The following is a 20,832-nucleotide window of genomic DNA, read 5'->3' on the forward strand; positions in this document are numbered from 1 at the left end:
CTCCCTCTTGGATAAAATGCAAACATCTTTTTGGGGTTTCTAAAGCTCTTCACCATCCGATTTTAGCTGTGTCTCTTAATATGGACCAAGATTCATTTTTGGGGCTGTATCATTGCACTAAACTCATGATGAACTTGCAGTCCATGAAGAACCACTGCCCTCTCCCATCAATTTTCAGATAAATTTTTGTCTAACTGTGCTTCCCCTCTCCTGTACTTGATCTTGTTTTTTATTAAACAATTTATTTGTTATTTTTTAGTTTTCAGTATTCACTTCCATACGATTTTGAGTTTCAGATTTTCTCCCCCTCCCTCTCTTCCCCCCCTCCCCAAGAGAGTGTGCAATCTGATATAGGCTCTACTTATATGTTCATATTAAGCATATTTTGACATTAGTCATGATGTAAAGAAGAATTAGAACCAACGAGAGGAACCACAAGAACAAAGAATCAAAACCAAACAACAGCAAAAGAAAAGGAGAGCAAATAGTATGCTTCCATCTGCATTCAGATTCCATAGTTCTTTCTCTGGATATGGATAGCTTTTTGCATTGTGAGTCTTTTAGAGTTGTCTTAGATCCTTGCATTACTGAGAAGAGTTAAGTCTATCATACTTGATCTTTTTTAACCCTTGTAAAATTTTACACTTGTCTCTGCTACATTTAATTTGCAATCAACAAGCATTTCTTGAACATTTGCAACATGGGAGGAGCTGTATTAGACACGAGGATCTTCTTAGGTTCAGCATCCATCCCTGGGATACTCTACTGGAAACTTCTTTCCAAGTGAACATTGAACCATTAATTACTCTTGAATCCAGCCATTTAACCAATTCTGAATCCATTTAATTATATTCTCTAGGCCACATCTTTACATTTTCCTACAAGAATAGTTTGATTTACTTTATCTAGATTTTAGCAAACCATTTGATAAATATCTCTCCTGATCTACCAGGTTAGTAACTGTCAAAAAAAAAAAAAAAAAAAGCTGTTTGGTCTGGCATGACCTGTTCTTAATGAAGCCATGCTGACTCTTTCTAATCACCACTTCCTTCTCTAGTTACTCCTTGAGTTTGTAACATAGGCTATCTTGGGTCCATGAATAAGCTGAGAGCTAGAAACATTTCTCAGACAAGAAGTGGATACTTTAATGGTCAGGGCTAAAAGTGAGTCTGCTTTGGACAGATAACTGAGACTGTGTGATATTGTATTAATAACATTAATGAGAATAACTAGCATTTACATCACATTTTAATGACCTTGTAAGGTTAAGTGCTATTATTCCATTTTACAGATAAAGAAACTAAGGCTGAGAAGTTAAGTCATTTGCCTGGGGTCACACAGCTAGAAAGTATCTTAGGCAGGATCTGACCTCAAGTTTTCATAATTTCAGTTCCAGGGTTCTAGCTACAACACATGCTTCCTCTCTATTCTATGTATGTTATAGAGCCTCAATTTCCTTATCAGTAAAATGAACGAGTTGGACTTCTTAAGGTTCCTTCCACCTCTAAATATGTGATTTTGTATAGAAAGGCTACTGGTAAAGATGATATTCTCAGTTTGAGGCCACAGAGTTCCTAGAAAAATATTCTCATATAAGAGAGATAGTATTATAATAACTGGAGATATTACAGATACTTTCTTAATGACCTTATCAAACACATTAGTTATCTACTGTCTAAAAAGGCAATGTCTACAAAAAGAAATGTCTACACCAGAGGTGGGGACGCAGCCTTGAGAGCACACGTGACCTTCTAGGTCCTTTTGACTGAGTCCAAGTTTTACGAAAAACAAATCCTCTTATGAAGGGTATTTGTTCTGTGAAGTTTAGATTCAGTCAAAGGGCCACACTTGAGGACCTAGAGGGCCACATGTGGCCTCGAAGCCATAGGTTCCCCACCCCTGGTCTACACAGTTTACAAAATGTTAAGTGGAATCTAAGTTGATACCAACTGGAAGATGTTCCAAAAACTTGGAGTATTTTCATGTTTAATTGAATGCACATGCTTACAAAATCAGAATTACTGTCAGCTTTAATGTCACATAATAAAAGAAGACATTTAAGCATTTTATCATCACATAAGTCATTTTAAAGAGAAACAAGCTGTAGAGTGGAGCCCAGGAATCCTTGAGAAGTAGGTAAGGAAGTGGGCAATCCTCTAGGGTACACTGGGGTGGGGGGGGGAGGTGTTCCACACACACACAAGACACGACAGGCTATGTTTAATATATGGAATTTCTTTCCAGACTACTCTTTCTAAAGTACAACTCTGAACATATAACCCTTACTTTATTCTGCTAAAAAAAAACAGTGGCTCAAATAAAATTGAAACTTCTTAAGTTGGAATTCAAGATCCCAACCTCTTATTCCATATTCTTATCCTAATCTCCCATTATTCTCCTTCATTCAAATGGTTTGGACCACTTGCCATCTCTTCTGCTTGAAATATCCTCCCCATCTAGCTCTTCCTTCCAAAGACACAGCTCAAATGCAACTCTTTAAGAGACTCTCTCTTCCCTCCCTACCTAGATTGAAAGCCCATGAGTAAGGACTATGTCTTATCTTTGTTTGTAGCTACAAAATGCTTTGGGGCACACTGCTTAATAAATGTTTAATGAGTGATGAATTCAGGGAGTGAATTCAGGGAGCTCAATTCCTCCAGTTGCAAGTGAGTGTTGCATATATTACATATATCATGCTCCTTGCTTTATGAATTCTCTAAATTTCTTATTCCCCCTATTGAGGTGCCGGTCTATAATGGTTCTCCAGTTCAGTAGCCCCTCCAATGTGGCTCACCAGAATGCCCTCGTTTTCACCTTATCTAACATTCCCTCTGGTAGGCTCAGGCGGCTCATAGAATGTATGGATGCCATTAAAATGATGGATGCCAACATTGTCTCTCTTTTTACCTTAATGTTTTTCTGGTAGAGAAAAGAAATGAGCTCTTCAGCACAGTATTATGCTCATGCCAATATCATTGAGTATGTTACTGGATTCTTTTGTGACTGCCTGCTTCTGTGCTTAGCTTCTGCTCGAAGAAAGACAGTATAGAACAAGGCTTCTTAAACTTTTCCCTCTCTCGACCCTATGGGGTCGTACCCTCAGTTTAGGAAGCACTGGATAGGGGCAGCTAGGTGGCGCAGTGGATAGAGCACCGGCCCTGAAGTCAGGAGGACCTGAGTTCAAATCTGGCCTCAGACTGAACACTTGACACTTACTAGCTGTGTGACCCTGGGCAAGTCATTTAACCCCAATTGCCTTAAAAGAAGAAGAAGAAGAAGAAGCAGCAGCACTGGATAGAATACCATCCTTGGGTAATAAATTAGAGAAATGCCCAGATGGGAAAAGTGAGGAATGTTCAAGTGGACTGATAAGAAATATAAACATTTATGCTCGAAGGGGGATTTCCATCACCACCACCACCCATACATAACTTTAGTTTTAACATCTTTTTGTGCTATATTTCATTACAGTTATCCTTTTTCCACATTGTGGGGGTTAGGGGCACAGCGCCCCAAGATCTGGAAAATCTGTGTAAAATTTTTTGGCCCTCACGTCGTGACAGAGAAGAAGTCTGAATTTTTTCTTTTAGGGGCAGTGTTTATAGTATATATGATAAAATATGTTTAAATATATAATAATATAACAAATATATGTTTAAATAAGATAAAATATGTTTATATTATACAATGTTATACATACATTTTATTTATTTTCTGAGTTTCTAAACTTTTTCTGTGTCATCTGTGGCTTCTGCAAAACTCCCCTAAAATTCCCATTTACAGTAATTTCTTATGCCAGCCCTCAATATATCAAAACCACAGTGGGGAAAGTCATGATGTGGAAGGGGTAATTGTACTCTGATTTCAAAGAGGGAGAACTTTTAGTAGATGCTAATTTCCGTTTAATTCTTCTCTATAACACTTGTAGTTTCTGATTTTTTTTCCCCCACGCCAAGAAAAGCTGCTGATTCACTATTTCAGGCAGAGACATTCTAGTTACCCAGGTTCACAAACCTTGAAGTCATCCTGTGTTCATCACTCTCACATACCTGCTCAGATGTCAAGTCTGGTTGATTCCACTTCTATAGTTTGTCTGGAATTAGTCCCTTGGCTCCACTCATACGGTAGGGCTTTATGAACTTGAACTTGGACTAGACCCGGCAGTGCTACTGCTGCTGCTGCCTTTTTTTTTTGTTGAGGCAATCAGGGTTAAGTGACTTGCCCAGAGTCACACAGCTGTTAAGTGTCAAGTGTCTGAGGCCAGATTTGAACTCAGGTCCTCCTGACTCCAAGGTCAGAGTTCTATTCACTGCACCACCTAGCGTCCCCTGCAGCGCTTCTTAAACTGTGGGTCCCAATAGTGTAGGTGCTGTTGAACATTTTGTTTATGATTTCCTTTGTGATGACCAGTAGCAGTAGGGAAGCAGCTTGGTACTGGGGGAAGAAGCCTGACTAGGTTCAGATCCCACTTCTAGCATATTACCTGCATGCCTTTGGACCAGTCCCTTCCCCTCTCTGGCTGTCAGTTTCCTCCACTGTAAAATGAGGCAATTGGACTAGCTGGACTGAAGTCCCTTCCAGCTTGAGATCTCTGGTCCTCTGTGACTTTCTGAAATAGCTCACCCTATCTGAGAGCTAGAAGAGATCCTTTAGGACCTGACCAAGCATTAGACTCTGTAGATCTCATAGGAGAAATTCTATTCTCCCAAGGCAGCACCATTGCACTGATAGCTCTCATTGATAAAGGGTTTTCCTTACATCAAGACAAAATCTGCCACCTCTTTGTAACATAGACCTGTTTGTTCCTCGTTCTGCCCTTTTGTGCCAAACAGAACAAGCTTAATCCTTCCTGAACTAAGACTTGAACGCTCCTTCCAGCCATCTTTCTATGAAGATCCTGAATCATTCAAGAAAACAACACCCAGGCCCCTCTTACAGCATCTCTGCCCTTTGCTGTCCATTATTGCACACAGAAATGGAAGGCTCTAAGCTCAGCCACCTAGCAAGGCCTAAATTTGGATGCCTCTAGATCACATGATTGGAAATCAGAATCCTCGCCCTACTACTTATTACCTTTCTGACCCTGGGCAGGTTTCAGTTTCCTCATCTGTAAAAGCATTGGGTTGGACTCCACTTCATGATGTCCGAGGTCTCTTCCAGCTCCATACTCGTTCAGGAGAGCAGTCTCTACGCCTGCAACCCGCTGGCAGGTACAGAGATTGCACCTGTAATCTTGGCCCCATTGACACCATGCTCTAAGCAACAGAGTTTGTTGGACCAGCAGATATCATATCCCTCAGATTTTTGTTATGGTGTCCCTAGTAGAAAAAATGTGTAAGCCTGTTGAACAGGTCACTTATTTTATTATTTATTACCTAGAATAATAGTAGAGTTCATTAAAGACTCGGTAATTCTCAGTTACTTTTTGTCCTTGTCAATCAATACTCACTTTGCAGATGATAAAATGATATGTAAAGATCACCTAGTTGAACCCCCTCGGAGGAAATTGACGTCCAGAAAGTTACTTAGAAAGTGGCAGTCAGGATTTGGACCAAGGCCCTTCTCAGACGTAGAATTGACTTCTCCTTCCCCCTCAGCCACAGCCATTACACAGGTCTGTCTCAGACCCTCCTCACCTTAAAGAGTAAGTAATATTTGGACATAAGTGCCAGAAACAAACATAATCAACTTCTTCCTGGAGAAGTGAGTGACTCAGAGGTGAAAGAATCGTCTACTAGGCAGAGTTAAGATTTATTTGTCTATTGTGGAGAGGGTGTGAAGTGAGACTGGGGGAGGGGGTGGCATAATTGATTTCAAGTCTTAAAGTTTACTATTAAGTGTCTTAATTCTGATTAAGTGGCAGGGAGCCACTTCCTGATTCTGAGAAGGGGAATGGTGTGGTTAATAGGAAGAAGAGTCTTCCTGCCAAGTAGATCTAGAGACAGGGGGCTGTTCCAGCCTGGTCATCTAAGCAGGAGATGGAATTAGGGCCAGGACTTATTATCCAGGGGAAGAACAAGTCTGAAAAATATGTGAGGAGAGGATTCGGTAGGATTTGGTGATAGATTAGATGATATGGAACAGGAACAGGAGGAATGAAAGATTTTTGAATTTCCAGATTTTGAAGCCCAGGAATGGAGAGAGAATTGTGCTACTGAGGATGCAGAAATTGAAAGTATAGGCTTTGGGAAGATAAGAGAATAAATTTCAATGAGCCAAATTACTTTGGTCTTTTTTGGTCTTTTTTTTCTCCTGAGGGGAAAAAATGAGGCTAGAATATGAACACTATGATAATATTGTGGGCATTTACATGTTGAGTTAAGCCATGATGTTGAACATCTTTTTGAAGAAAGATTCCCACATCCATAGCTTCCATTGTTACAATTGTAAACTGAAGACTTTTGCACATTATTCTCCTGAATTTTACACAATATCTTCATATTTGACTTCATGTTCTCAGTTTAACTTTTTGCTGTCACATGTCATTAGTCCTTAGGTCAAATCATTTTGTATTTCTCTTATGTCACTCAACAGTTCAGGTTATGTGTTACAATTAATGCTTAGCAGTAGGCTAATATCCAGGAGGTTTACACTGTAAACTGAGGAATTAGAAAGTCTTCCATTGAGGTGCTAATATGCCCTCAGTAGTGCCATTCCCCTTTCTCCCCCATCCCCCACGATTGACAGGGTAAATTTACACCTCAGAAACTGGATTTCTTTTTGTGTTTTTTTTTTTTTGTTTGTTTGTTTTTTAGTAGTAGTATGTTTACCTGGAATCTTTGAGAAATGACCCTGGATGTCTTGTTTTCCAGCTAACAAACTCTGGCAGTGCCTTAAAAAGAATCATGACAAAGGCTCTCTTATTTCTTTTGTGGCACTTCCCAGTGTCCTACGGTTAGGGAGTATTAGGAGGAGGATTTGGATCCAGCTCTTCCTGAGTAGCCTAGCACTCTCTCTACTGTGCTTGCCTTTAGAACAAAAAATATATATCTAATTATGTGGTGGTGTTTTCTTTCTTCAATAGTACCACTCCTCTCAATTTCTAATTCTTCCTGTTCCTTTGTCCTATATTAGCTAGCATCTGTCACTAAATCCTGTTGATTCTTTTTAAACAATATCTACTCTTTGGATAACTACAGGCCCTAAATTCACCTCCTGCCTAGACTGCTTGACTGTAACAGCCCCTCTGGCTTTTTCTAGGCTGTACAGAATAGGAAGACTTTTCCTCAGGTGCATTTTAAAAAAAAAATTATCTTCTTTTTAAACAATTTTGAGTTCTAAATTCTCTCCCTTCTTCCAGCCCCTCCCCCACCTATTTGAGAAAACAAGCAATATGATAGCCATTATACATGTGAAGTCATGTAAAACATTTCCATATTGGTCATGTTGCCCAAAAAGGCAATAAATATAAAGTGAAAAACAATTTGTACTCGGAGTTCATCAGTTCTCTCTCTGGAGGTAGACAGCATTTTTCATCATGAGTCCTTTGGAACTATCTTGGATCATTGTATTGATCAGAGTAGCTAAGTCTTTCATAGTTATCACTGTTACAATATTGCTGTTATTGTGTAACAGTGTTCTCCTGGTTCTATTCACTTCACTTTTTATCAGTTGAAGTCTTCCCAGGTTTTTCTGAAACCATCCTCCTCCTCATTTCTTACAGCACAACAGTATTCCATCACAATCATATACCATGACTTGTTCAGCCATTCCCCAAATGATGGGTATTTCCTCGATTTCCAATTCTTTGCCACCACAAAAAAGGCCAGTTTCTTGCTTTCCTTCTAATTTTGGCTGCCTTGGTTTTGTTTGTGCAAACCCTTTTTAATTTCATGTAATCAAAATTATCCATTTTACCTCCCAGGATCCTGTCTATCTCCTGTTTGGTCATAAATTCTTCCCTTATCAATAGCTCTGACAGGTAATTTTTCCCATGCTCCCTTAATTTGTTTATAATAGCACCCTTTATGTCTAAATCATATACCCATTTTGACCTTATTTTGGTATATGGTATGAGGTGTTCTGTGCCTAGTTTCTGCCAGACTACTTTCCAATTTTCCCAGCAGTTTTTGTCAAATAGAATTCTTCCTCTAAAAGCTTGGATGGGTTTATCAAGCACTAGATTACTTCAACTGCATTTTATAATACCATACTCCCTTCTCAGAATTGGGAAGTTAACACTAATTATCACTCATCTTAATCAGGACTAAGACACTCAATCTTATTAAAACATTTTTCCCCAAGTAATAAGTATTTTTGTAAATGAATCTGTCCCTCCCACTACTTTGAGCTAATTTTTTTTAAAAGCCCAACCCAAAAAACAAATTCCTCAATACATCTCTACATAGTCCAGCAAAACAAATTATTTTGGACTTGAGGCTTATCATTGCAGTGATTAGAGTTCTAAAGTCTTTCAGTGTATTCTTTCCTTTCAAATTTTCTTTTCCTCTGTAATATCATTGTCATTGTATAAATTGTTCTCCTGGTTCTGCTCACTTTACTCTGCATCAGTTCATAAGTCTTACCAGTTTCCTCTGAATTGTTTTCATTATTTTTTTGTTGTTGTTCAGATGTGTCCAACTCTTTGTGACCCCATTTGGAGTTTTCTTGGCAAAGAAAGTATTTCCTTCTCCAGCTTATTTTACAGATGAGGGAACTGGGGCAAAGAAGATTAAGTGACTTGCCCAGGGTCACACAGCTAGGAAGCATCTGAGGTCTAATTTGAACTCAGGTCTTCCTGACTCCAGGCCCAGCACTCTATCTATTGTGTCACTTAGCTGCCTTGAAATTTTGTTGTTGTTCAGTCATTCCAGTCTTGTCTGACTCTTCATGACCCCATTTGGGGTTTTCTTGGCAAAGATACTGGAGTGGTTTTGTCATTTCCTACTCCATCATTATTTGTTATAGTACAATAATGTTCCATTACATTCATATGCCACCATTTCTTTAGTTATTTCCCAATAGGAATGCCCTATTCCTATTTCTAATTCGGGGCAGCAAAGAGAGATGCTATGAATATTTTTTTTACATATTGGCCCTTTTCCTCTTTTATTTATTTGGTTCCTAGACCTAGCAGTGGTATTGCTGGGTCAAAGGTTATGTACAGTTTAGTAACTTTCTGGGCATAAATCCAAATTGCTTTCCAAAATGGCTAGACCAATTCACAACTCCATCGACAGTGTACTTGTTTTCCCAGAGTCTTTCTAATATTTGTCATTTTCCTCTTTTGTCATCGTTGTCAATAAGATAGGTGTGGAGTGATGCTTTAATTTGCATTTCCCTGTTGGTGAGTTAGAACATTTTTTTTTTCATATGATTGTTGATAGTTTGGATTTCTTCCTTTAAAAACTGCATGTCCATATATTTTGACCATTTATCAATTGGGGAATGGCTCATAGACACTTAATTTCAAAATTAAGGTCCCAAATCAATTATGCCCCCCTATCTTCACCCTCAAAATTTCATCACCTACTCTCAAATAGTCCAATCATACTATGTCTCTTTTGATCCTTACAATGATTTAATCTGTGGGGAAACTGTCTGCACTACTAGATGAGTAATTCTGCTGTCATTTTGTTTTATAGACTTTCCTGGGGCACAGAGAAGTTAACTGATGGTCATACAGTTAGGATGTGTCAGAGGCAGTATTTGAACCCAGGTCCTTACTCCAATCTTACTCCAGGTCCTCACTCCAATTACAGGTGAAGATACTGAGTCAGAGTTACTTATCCAGGGGCACACTCTCCACTGCCTCTACATTCATTGGTTACACTATGCCAGAGCTGACATTTTTCAAAGAGCCAAAAAAGTTTTCAATATCAACTCTCAGGAGGGCTAAGTTACTCCGTTATAAAGTAGAACAATTCACCTGCCTCACGGTACCCCTTGGGATACTTTCAGTATCTCACCGACTTTGTGATCTCCCTGATGGGGGTACTCCTTCTGGCAATCTAGATTGGATCCTATCTATGCCTTCCCATCATGTGTATCCTCTCATAAATCTTCCGTAAAGAATATATCCAACAATCATTCATATATCCAAGTTCATTCTCATAACAATTACATATAGAGATGATTCACATGCCATCCGGCTAGGTCATCTTGCCATCTGCCCTGGCAACCCAGCTTCTCCTGACCTCTAGTAGCATCCTATACACAGGATCTCTAGAATCTGTGCCCCAAATCCCCCCCTTATTGGGAAGTTACTCTATTTAGCTTTAGAACTCCCACCTGGGGCTGAGCCATATTGAATGAATATAAACTTGCTTAGCCCACTATAACCTCAGACAAAACCATCTCAGACCAGATGGGATGATTCACATCCCATCCCATCCACCCACCCCCCCACCCAGGTCATCTTGCCATCTGCTCTGCTAACTACATGCACATCCTATTCCCCACCCCTCTTGCCTCCTTCCATTTCTTTGTCTTTTTGGACACAGTAATCAAATCAATAGTATCATTTCTGTTGGAAAGGGTGTGTCAGTTGACTGCCCTATAAATCAATTCACCATCCCTGTGACTCCTCCAGACCCAAATTCCTGTCCCTGGCCACCATTCTTCTGTATCTGTTGTCTCTTTTATTAGAATGTAAGTCAGGGACTGTCTCATTTCTTGTATTTCCAGAGCTTGGCATATTGCCTGGTACATAGTAAGTGCTTAATAAATGTTTTTTTTTTCATTTATTCATAGGAAAGTATGTAAATGGTTGGTAGTTGCCAATCTCCTCTTGCTTATCTTATTTTTTTGTGAATACTGTCATTGATTTTCCAACCTGAACTATTAGCCTATCAAGATCTTTTTGCATCCTGTTACCTGGTATGTTAGCCATCTCTCCTAGCTTTGCATCAACTGCAAATTCAATAAGGATGTCATCAGTACCTTTATCCAGGTAGCACAGGACCAGACACCGGTCCCTGGGACACCCACTGGAGGCCTCATTCCAAGTTGATAGCAGCCTCTTTGATGACTACTCTTTGGGTTAAGCCATTCAACCAGAAGGTTCAGATCATCTAAATGTATTCTTTTCTAGGTGACATCTGAATTTCCATTGCCTTTCTAGTATCATGTGGAAGAAATCCTTCTATGACGATGTGCATGATACACAAGTAGATAAGGCTTCTGTGTAATTTGTAAGCTTTCGGCCTCTTATTATTATTTTTTTATTAATTTATTTTGATTTATCAACGATCGCTTCCACATGCTTTTGAGTTTAAAATTTTTCTCCCCTTTCCTCCCCACCACCCTCCCCAAGACGGCGCACAATCTGATATAGGCTATACATATACATTCCTATTAAACATATTTTCACATTAGTGATATTGTAAGTAAGAATTAGCACCAACAGGAGAAACCACCAGAAAGAGGAAACAAAACTCAGCAGAAGAAAATAAGAGCAAATAGTGTGCTTCCATCTGCATTCAAACTCCATAGTTCTTTCTTTGAATGTGGATAGCATTTTCCATCACGAGGCCTTTGGAGATGTCTTAGATCCTGGTATTGCGGAGAAGGGTTAAGTCTATCAATATTAGTCATCGCACAACGTGGCTGTTACTCTGTACAACGTTCTCCTGGTTCTGCTCACTTCACTCAGCATCAGAGCATACAAATCTTTCCAGGTTTTTCTGAAGTCAGCCTGTTCATCATTTCTTATAGCACAAAAGTATTCCATTGCATTCATATACCACAATTTGTTTAGCCATTCTCCAGTTGATGGGCATCCTCTCAATTTCCAATTCTTTGCCACCACAAAAAGAGCTGCTATAAATATTTTTGTGCATGTGGGTCCTTTTCCCATTTGTATGAAGGCCTCGTATTTTTTAATCCTGAGCCATATTTTGCACCCTATTTTTTCAATCCTTTCCTGTGTCTACCTGTTTTCATTTGGTTTGGAGGAGCTCATCAGTTTTTCTGAAGAAATCCCATATAATGTCTCTATTGCTTTGGTTTTTAACGAAATTACGAAATTTAGTAGGAATAAATGCAAAGTATTATACTTGGTTCACAAGTATAGGATGAAGGAAGCATGGCCAGGTAACAATGTAACCTCCAGTTTCCTTATCCATAAAATGAGAAGGGTTAGACTAGGTAATGTCAAAGGTCCTTTCTAGACCAGTGTTTTATGATTCTGTAATCTGGACATCACAACATAACATGGCAACCAAAAAAGCTATGGCACTTTTAGGCTGCAGGCTGCATTAATTTCCTTGAGCCTGTTTATTCACATGGAAAATGAGGAGGGTTTGGTGACATGGCCTCTGAGATCACTTCCAGCTCTAAGTCTGTGATCCTGTGATCTGAATAGAAAATGCCTTTAAAACACAAGGGTGGCGATAATCCTACCATGCTCCCTGGTTTAGACAGTATTACATTTTACACCAAGTCATAGAGCATACAGATGAGTACAACAGGATGGACAAAGGTCTGGGGATGATACTATAAGATAATTTGTTGACGGGATGGGGTGGGGGACGGGGGAGTGGAATTTAATGTGGGGAAGAGAAGAATTGGGGGACATAATTACTATCTTCAACTATGTAGAGTGTTAGATGGAAGGATTAAATTCATTTTGCTTGACCCCAAAGGCCAGAACTAAGGTCACAACTGGGAGGAGTAGGTGAGTGGCAAATTTTGACTTGATGTAAGGAAAAACTTGGCAACGGTTATAAATGTCAAAAAGCAAAATCGGTTTTCTCAGAAAGTAATGAATTTTCTGAGGCAGCTAGGGGGCGCTGCAGTAGATAGAGCTCTGGGTCTGGAGTCAGGAAGACCTGAATTCAAATATGACCTCAGACACTCAGTAGCTGTGTGACCCTGGGTAAGTTACTTCACCTCTGTTTGCCTCAATGCAGTGGAGAAGGAAATGGCATACCACTCTAGTATCTTTGCCTAGAAAACCCCATACAGGGTCACAGAGTCAGGCATGACTAAACAACTGAATGATTACAATGAATTCTGCAGTGCTGATGGTATTCAGTGGAGGCTAGATTACCAGTTTTTCAGGGTGAAACTAATACTAATATTTACTATTTATAATGCTTTTCTTTTTTTAGGCAGTTGGGGTTAAGTGACTTGCCCAGGGTCACACAGCTAGTAAGTGTCAAGTGTTTGGTCTGAGGCCAGATTTGAACTCAGGTACTCCTGACTTCAGGGCTGGTGCTCTATCCACTGTGCCACCTAGCTGCCCCTATAATGTCAATACTATATACTAATTACTAATAGATGTCTCCAGCCATTTCTTCTTTGTCCCTCCTTTGCTGTCTTCTCACCACTTGATGTATTCATGTAATGCCAATTTACATTTGGGTTTTTCCAAAAGCAGTTATTTTCCTCACTTCGTAAGTTGACTCATGTTGTCTTCTGTTGCAGATTTTAATCACAGAAGAAATAAATATTCATCTTAAAATAGAAGGCCTGTAAGTATTGGAATTATTTAAATGTTCTGTTTGCCTTTTAAAATTACAAATTAAGAATTTCATATACTTTTTTATTTTAAAATATATTTTATTTCTTTTCCAATTACATGTAAGAATAATTTTTTAACTTTCATTTTAAAAAATTTTGAGTTCCAAATACCCTCCCTTCCTTCTTCTCCCCCCTCATTGAGAAACCAAGCAATGTGATATAGGTCATACATGTTTAGTCATGCAGACATATTTCTATATTAGTCATGTTGTGAAAGAACAGATTTCCCCCCCTCAAAAAAAAAAAAAGAACCAAGAAAAAGAAAGTATGCTTCAATCTGCATTCAGATTTCATCAGTTTCTTCTCTGGAAGTGAACAATATTTCCATTTCCTTTGGAATTGTCTTGGATCATTGTATTGCTGAGAATAGCTAAATCATTCACAGCTGATCATTGTACAATATTGCTATTACTGTGTCCAGTGTTCCCTGAATTTGCTCACTTCACTTTATATCAGTTCATCTGAGTCTTTCCAGGTTTTTCTAAAAGCATCCTGCTTATCATTTCTTTTTTTTATTATTTAATATATTTCTTTTTTTCCCAATTACATGTCAAGCCAATTTTTAACATTCATTTTTACAAGATTTTGAGTTCAAATTTTTATCCCTTCCTCCCTTCCCCTTTTCCAAAAATGGTAGGCAATTTGATATAGGTTATACATGTGCTATCATGTAAAACATATTCCATATTAGTCACAGCTGTGAAAGAAGAAACAGATCAAAAGGAAAAAAAACACAAAAAAGAATAAAGAAAGTGAATAAAACATGCTTCAAGCTGCATTCAGAGTCTTTATCTGGATGTGGATAGCATTTTCCTTCATGAGTCCTTTGTACTTGTGTGTTGGATAATTATGTTGCTGAGAAGAGCTGAGTCATTCATAGTTGATCATCACACAATGTTGCTGATATTGTGTACAATGTTTTCCTGCTTCTGTTAATTTCACTTTGCATCAGTTCATACAAGTTTTTACAGGTTTTTCTGAAATCTGCCTGTTTATGCTTCTCTTGGGTCTTGATATTGGAGATCAGTTTTTTGGCTTAATTCTCATCTTCTCCTTATGAAAGCTTGAAATCCTTCTATTTCCATTGAATGACCATTTTTTGCTTTGGTGTATTAGGCTTAATTTTGCCAGGTAAGTGATTCTTGGTTGTAATCCTAGCTCCTTTGCTTTCCGGAATACCATGTTCCATTATGTTGGGATCTCTTTCCTGAGGTGATCGGTGGATTCTTTCAATGCCTATTTTCCCTTCTGGTTCCAGGATATCAGGGCAGTTTTCCTTGATAATTTCTTAGAAGAGGCTGTCCAGGTCCTCCTTTTGATTATGTCTTTCAGGTAGTCCAATGATTCTGACATTATCTCTCCTGGATCTGTTTTTCAGGTCAGTTGTTTTTCCCATGAGGCATTTTAAATTTTCTTCTACTTTTTCATTCTTTTGAATTTGTTTGATTGATTCTTGATGCCTCAGAGTCATTAGCTTCCATTTGCCCAATTCTAATTTTTAAGGAGTTGTTTTGCTTGATTAGCTTTTGTAGTTTCTTTTCTATTCATCCAATTGTATTTAAGAAGTTTTCTTCAGTGGATTTTTGTATCTCCTTTTCCATTTGGCCAATTCTACTTTTTAAGCAATTGTTTTCTTTTTCCAAGCTATTGACTCTTTTTTTCATAATTCTCTTGCATCACTCTCATTTCTTTTCTCAGTTTTTCTTCTGCCTCTCTTATGTGATTTTTAAGTTCCTTTTCGAGCTCTTCCATGAGTTCTTTCTTTGCTTGAGACCATGTTCCGTTTTCCTTTGGGATTTTGCCCATAGGTGTTTTGACATTGTTGTCCTCTTCTGAGTTTGTGTCTTGGTCTTCCCTGTCACCATAATAACTTTCTGTGGTCAGATTATTTTTTGGTTGTTTTTTGCTCATTTTTTGGGCCTTTTTCCCTTCTTTTAAATTTAAGCTCTGTTCCCAGGGTAGAAAGGGCACAGTCTCAGGCTTCTTGTGCCAGGGGCTACAGGCCCTGGCTGTTTACCTGGTGCTACACTGATGTTACCCTGAGGCCCACAGGGGACTCTCCTGTCTGGTGCTTCGCTGAGGGGGTGGGAGGTAGCTAGAGCTGCTGGAGGCAGTAGGGATCTAGAAGCTTACCTGGTGCTGAGATGGGGTCCTAGTGCTGGTGTCTGGAGTGTGCTGAGGCCAGTGGGATGTTTCTGCATTTCCCCAGGGCTATGCTAAAACACATGGTGGTCTGGCCAGTAGAGGTTGCCTGTTTGTCCGGGGCTATGCTGAAGCACATGGTGGTTCTCAGACTCATATGCCTTTTTAGAAACATAGTCATGTTTACAGATGTTGTGATGAATTTTTTTTTGATGAGGCAGTTGGGGTTAAGTGACTTGCCCAGAATCACACAGCTAATGAGTGTTATGTGTCTGAGGCTGGATTTGAACTCAGGTCCTCCTGAATCCGGGGCTGGTGCTCCATCCACTGTGCCACCTAGCTGCCCCTCTGATGATTTTTTTTAACATCTAAAGTACATCCAGATATTTATGGGAGCTTGTCCAATTGAAAACATTTCCAAGAGTGAAAATGTCTCTTTGCTGTAACCTCTTTAAAAGTTGTACATGAGCAAAAAGCTTGGCCAAGTATATATCAAAACCAGACTTATGCTGGTAGTAAGGTGAGACTGGTGATTTGTTTCTGTTTACTGGAGGTACGGAGATGACTGGCTGATTCTCAGAGTGGTTTGGACTTCTCCATGACCTTTAGAAATTCAAATCTGAGCTTGCTTAATTCTTGATGCTTTCCTTCACAATGTAGAATTACAGACATGATCTTTCCAGCAGAGCCAATAGAGAAGAGTCCAAGAAACAATACTGAGATTGCTATACTTGAATCATTAAATTCAGGTGTGTTTAAAACCCTCAGCAGGCCGGAGTCCTGGTAACCAGGAATAGTTGCTAAAGATGTTAGAGTTCTTCTGTGATGCGAGCCTGGTCACATGGGACAAACCCATTCCCCATCACCAGCAGAATGAAGTAGTCCTGTAGTCTCACCTCTTTTGTTGACTTACCCAGAATGAGCTTATGAAGAGCTGAAAACCAACTTGAGATATCCAAAGAAAGCAAGCAACAATTATCTCCATAGTATTCAGCTTCTGCTGCTTAACACTTGCTTGGTCTTGGGTATGGTTCTTCAGTTCTAGATCTCAGGTTGCTCAACTCTAAGGGACTTGGGTTCTTCATCTCTAAGGTCCCTTCCATTCTGTGATTTTTAGTCTCCTCTTGAACTGCAGTGGGGGCTATCTTCATCTTCCTCTTTGTCTCAGTCACCCCCCAAAAAAGCCTTTTAAACAAAACCACACAATTGCCCATCCCTCTTCTCTCCCCAGAGGTTTCTTTCTCCAGTCAGGGAAGGCCGGAGCCAGAGAGGCAATGAGCTTAGAGAGAAAACATCTCTCTTCAGGTCTTAGGTCATCATCAGCAGTCTCAAAAGCGATACTTTTCAGCTGCAGTATGGAGTAAATAGCATGAAGACATTGAATGAGGAGGCAGGAGAGGATCTGGGTAACTGAATTTTCTTCCAAATTTGGTCTTCATTTGGGCTTTGTTAAGTGAACTTTCTTCTTTCTTTCTTTCTTTCTTTCTTTTTTTTTTTTTTTTGAGGCAGGGGTGGCCCACTTTTGATTTCCTTGGTGATGGGAAGTCTGAGGGAGGAAAATCCCTCTACCAGTATGGACTCACAACTATTCTGCAGTTTAGACTCTTAAGCTAGTTGCTGGGTCATTCTGATATGAGTGAGTGATTTCCCAAGCACCACATGTGTCATGTATATGTGTCAAAGGCTGGATTTGAACTCAGGTCTACCTGACTCTAAGACCAGCTGATTGCCTTGTATTTCATTGATTAAGAATTGCTCATTCTTAGAATGCTGGAATTCTAATATTGATATTTTAAGTACAAAAATTAATTTTCTTTTTTTTCTTTTTTTAATGGTTTAGGTTTCTTTAATTAATTTATTTTGAATTATCAACAATCACTTCCATAAGCTTTTCAGTTTTAAATTTTTCTCCCCCTTCCTCCCCATCACCCTCCCCAAGACAGAGAGTGATCTGATATAGGCTATACATATACATTCCTATTAAATATATTTTCACATTAGTGATATTGTAAGTAAGAATTAGAACCAATAGGAGGAACCACCAGAAAGAGGAAACAAAACACAACAGAAGAAAAAAATAGCAAATAGTATGCTTCCATCTGCATTCAAACTCCATAGTTCTTTCTTTGGATGTGGATAGCATTTTCCATCACGAGGCCTTTAGAGATATCTTAGATCCTGGTATTGCTGAGAAGGGTTAAGTCTATCAAGATTAGTCATTGCACAACGTGGCTGTTACTCTGTACAACGTTCTCCTGGTTCTGCTCACTTCACTTAGCATTAGAGCATACAAATCTTTCCAGGTTTTTCTGAAGTCAGCCTGTTCATCATTTCTTATAGCACAGTAGTATTCCATCACAATCATATACCACAACTTGTTCAGCCATTCCCCAATTGATGGGCATCCTTTCAATTTCCAATTCTTTGCCACCACAAAAAGAGCTACTATAAATATTTTTGTACATGTGGGTCTCAAAAATTAATTTTCAGTGCTGTTTTGAGAGTATTTGTACCATTGTTTCTCTCTTCCTTAGCATTGAGAGTTGGCTGAATATGGGTGTGAGATTTGCCTCTTCACAGATAAAAGATTTTTCTGGACTACTTTTATCTACCTTGCTTCTTAGGCATATTTTTTTCATTTTTGTCCCCTTCCCTTTTAAAAATCTTATTTTTCAACTAGAAATTTTTCGTCTCTCTCCCCCAGCTTAAAAAAAAAAAAAAAGAAAAGAAAGGAAAAAACCCAAACCTTGTAACATGTGCATACCCAAGCAAAATAAATCCCCACATTTGCCATGGCCAAAAAATATATGCCTCCTTCTGTACCTTGAGGCCATCCCCTCTCTGGTAGGGGGTGGGTAACTTGCTTCCTTATCTATTCTAGAATTGTGTTTTGTCATTATGTTAATCAGAGTACTTAAGTATTTCAAAATTGTTTATCTTTGTAGAGGTGTTGTGATTGTTATTTAAATTGTTCTCCTGGTTCTGCTCACCTCCCTCAGCATCAGTTCACATAAGTCTTCCCAAGTTTTCTGAAACTTATCTCTTTCATCAATTCTTCTGGCATGTTAGTATTACATTCATATATCATAATTTTTTCAGCCATTCTCCTTACTTTACAGTTCTTTACCACTACAAAAAGAGCTACTATAAATACTTTTGTACATATGGGTTCTTTTTCTCTTTTTTTGATCTCTTCAAGATGTAAGCCCAGACCTAGTTTTGCTGGATCAGAGGCTATGCACAGCTTAGTGATTTTGAGGGGGCATCATTCCAAATTGCTTTCCAGATTGAGTGGACTAATGCACAGCTCCACCCAAGTGTGTCAATGTGTTTTGTTTTTCCACAGCCCCTCAAGCATTTGCCATTTTCATTTCATTAATATTGCCAATCTGATGGATGAGAGGCAGAGCTGCAAAGTTGCTTTAGTTTATTACATTTCTCTAATTATTAGTGAGATGGAACATTTTTTCATAGAGTTATTTATAACTTGGGTTTCTTCCCTTGAAAAATTACCTGTTCATATACTTTAACCATTTATCAGTTGGGGAATGGCTCTTACTCCTAGACATATTTTTACATTAGATGACAGTGCGAAATCACCAGAAATACTTCCCATAACATAACTCTATAGGACTGAGCTTACAACAACAACAACAATGGTATCAATAATTATGATAATAATAGCTGATATTTATATAGTTGCTAGGCACTTTAAAATGATTATCTCATTTGATTCTCAACAACCCTGGGAGATATTTGCTATTATTATCCTCATTTTACAGATGAGGAAATGAGGCAAATAGAGGTCAAGTGCCCACTAGTGTCTGAGGTTGGTTTTCTGACCCAGGCCTGGCATTCTGTACTATAGTGCCATCTAACTGGGAGTGAGTGACAACAGGATTCCCAGATGAGCCAAAGTGGGCAGTTTGCAAGGAATAGTTTAAATCATTATGCTTTTTTGGAAAACAGTACTAGCAGAAAACCAACCTCTTATGTAATGACCAGAAATTAAATGTCCCCTCTCAGAGCAAGTATGTACAGTTGCCTATAAAGTTAATTTCCATTGCCCCAGTCTTCCTGCTCTCTCTCATGATAAAATCCGACTTGCTCCTATGACAGTAAAGAGATGAAGATCTACCTCCCCCAGCATGTTTGATATTGTAGTTTAGTAGCAGGAGTATGTGTGTGTGTGTGTGTGTGTGTGTGTGTGTGTGTGTGTGTGTGTGTTCTCATGGCAGTTCGTTTTCCTTTTTAGCATTTTCCCAGTTCTTGTATCTCCTTTCCACCATCAACTATCTTCCTTCTCTTCCAAACCATGCCTATTTCTTCAATGCCTATGCATTCCCAGATTCCATACTTTTAAACATCAGGACTTTGTTCCTTTCCTTTTTTCCTTTTAATTTTAAAATTGGTTTAATAGAGTTGGGCTGTAATGTCTCAAATCCCCTGTAGGTGTCACCAATTGATGTTTATCTTTTAGTTAAGTCAAACATTTATTAAGCATCTACCAAGCATGCTTGGTGCTAGAGATAAAAGAAAAAAAAAAAAGGAAAACAATTCTTATTCTCAAGAAGCTTATATTGTACCAGAGGATAAAACGTGTACACAGGATGTGTACAACATATTTTGAGAAGGGAAAGAGCACAAACAAACAACTTGGGAGGTTCAGGAAAGGCTTATCTAGGAAGTGGTACCACTGCTGTGTTTGGCAGGAAGTTAAGGCTTCTAGTAGGCAGGGGTGAGGAAAGAGAGCATCCTGGATGTGAGGGACAGCCTTTGATAAGGCAGGGAGACAAGAGATGGAATACCAAGCTGCAGGTCCATTTGGGTTGGAATGAAGAGTATGTAAAGAGGTATTATCTGAAACAGTTCTGGAAAGGTAGGTTGGAATCATTGTGAAGAACTTTCCATGCCTTCCTGAAGGGCTTATTATGTTTTATCATAGAAGCAAGAGGCAGCCACTGAAGATTATTGAGTAAGGTGAGACTTATTTTGGCCTCTGAAAAAGATTAAACGTAGACTGGAAACAAGGAGACGATTAGGCTGTTGTAATAATCCAGGGGGCAGCTAGGTGGCACCATAGTGCATGTAGAGCACTGGGCCCGAAGTCAGGAAGACTCATCTTCCTGAGTTCAAATCTGGTTTCAGAGACTTAGTAGCTGTGTGACCCCGGGGAAGTGACTGCTGCTCACCAAGAAGGTCAGCCCCAAGAGCCAGCAGCAAGGA

General features: G+C 39.0%; 1 protein-coding gene across 3 annotated transcripts in view; it reads left to right on the top strand.

The window, feature by feature from the left end:
- The window catches only part of ACSL4 (acyl-CoA synthetase long chain family member 4), a 77,481-nt gene that overhangs the window by 10,293 nt on the left and 46,356 nt on the right, over positions 1–20,832 (top strand). For 2 of the 3 annotated variants that reach the window (XM_027838989.1, XM_027838998.1), the window contains exon 2: positions 13,369–13,415. The gene's annotated coding sequence lies outside the window, so the exon portion shown is untranslated. Of the gene's footprint in view, positions 1–13,368; positions 13,416–20,832 lie in introns of those variants that run through there. The other variant, XM_027838983.1, reaches the window with a different exon arrangement.

The sequence above is a fragment of the Vombatus ursinus genome, unplaced genomic scaffold (assembly GCF_900497805.2).
Source record: "Vombatus ursinus unplaced genomic scaffold, bare-nosed wombat genome assembly UNPS02004677.1, whole genome shotgun sequence".
NCBI lineage: Eukaryota > Metazoa > Chordata > Mammalia > Diprotodontia > Vombatidae > Vombatus > Vombatus ursinus.